The sequence below is a fragment of the Ixodes scapularis genome, unplaced genomic scaffold (genome assembly GCF_016920785.2).
Source record: "Ixodes scapularis isolate PalLabHiFi unplaced genomic scaffold, ASM1692078v2 PGA_scaffold11__112_contigs__length_91849675, whole genome shotgun sequence".
NCBI lineage: Eukaryota > Metazoa > Arthropoda > Arachnida > Ixodida > Ixodidae > Ixodes > Ixodes scapularis.
In genome coordinates, this window is record NW_024609837.1 from 2,673,571 (window position 1) to 2,675,048 (window position 1,478).

The 1,478-nt window shown below is 44.9% G+C and overlaps 1 pseudogene; it reads right to left on the bottom strand.

Annotated features, from left to right (window-relative positions):
- Nucleotides 1–711: 711 nt before the first annotated feature.
- Nucleotides 712–1,277, bottom strand: LOC121835155 (annotated as a pseudogene).
- Nucleotides 1,278–1,478: the final 201 nt, after the last annotated feature.

Below are 1,478 nucleotides of genomic sequence, written 5' to 3' on the forward strand. Positions count from 1 at the left end.
TTGTGGCGGGAGGTGGCGATTGCCCCAATCGCAGAGGCCGTAAGAAGAGAAGGAGAGCGCGCGCTTCCAATCCGGCCGTGCATAGAGTTAACACATCCTAGATGTAGGCCATAAAGCTTTCGTTTGATGGCTGAAAACGGGCGTTGAGGCGTCGTTCCGTAGTAGCTCGTCGGTTTTCAGGGTGTCCAAATACTTATTTTACTTGGCTGCTAAATCACTCCAGGGCAAAAGCTCAACTTCGTTATTTAAAAAAAACGTTCTCGCAACATCGGTAAAATAAAAAATGGTATTGCTAAGCTTTGTTGCGTTGTCCCAGCGGTTGTGTCGTCCTATGAACTGATTTTTATGCTTATTTTTGCATCGCGCTGCGTGTTCTGCTCCCCGAACAATTCTACCACACACATTCTCCATTTTCTTTGTAGCGGAGAAAAAAACCGAAACTTGGTGTGTCTCCGCCACCTTCTTAATCCTGTGGCTAACTTTGTCTACGTAGGGCACCACTACCGCTATCACTCTCGGCTTGCACTTCTCTGGGACCACAGAAATCTTCCGAAGCCTTTGCAACAGTGATTCACCCACTCCTCTAAGGAGTGCTGATGGATAGTCTCTTTTCTTCAGGCTGTTCACCTGGAATATAAAACTGTCCACCATCTTCTGTGGACAAGACTTTGCCACGTGTGCGCGGAGACAGGTGAAGACTATACCTCTTTTAACCATCTTAGAGTGGTTGGAACTGTAAGGAAGTAGACACTTCTTCGATCTGGGAGCGTAACGCCAGCATATATGTGATTGCTCAAGCGACAACGTAAGGTCCAGAAATTGAAAGTTATCATTTATAGATTCTTCCTTTGTAAAGTGTAACCCCGTGGAGGCGGCCCTAAATATTCCCAAGTATTTTTATACAAAATCAGCTTTTTGGGACGCTTCCCGTGGGTGAAACAGCCCGAAATAATTATACACGTATCTGAAAATGCGGACAACATCGGCTTACATCATTAGTTCAATCCGTCTTTCACACTTTCCAATCCGTCTTTCACACTTCGACAGATATAGATATCACTTAAGACTGGCGCCACGCTTGAGCCAATGCAGATACCTTCTTTCTACAAATGAAACGCCTCATCAAAACCAACATATGTAGAGCTGAAATAGAAACACAGCATATTTAAAAATCTTTTCTCATAAATTCCGCAATTATTGTTAAAGGTGTTAACCCCTCTTGTTTCTATATTTTCCCGAACCGCAAGCAGCAATTCTTTCTGCGGAATCGAATAAAATAAGTCGACTACGCCGAATGACACCGCATCACATGAGCCAGAGTTTGTGCCTTTCAGATACTGTACCACGCATTCAGCACTCTCCCTTCCAAAGAGATCTTGAAGTATTAACCGAGAAAGGTGACAGTGCAGGTACGACCCACACTGTGCCTGCCATGATCCTGTCTCCGTCACAATCGCCCTAAACGGGCTACCCTGCTT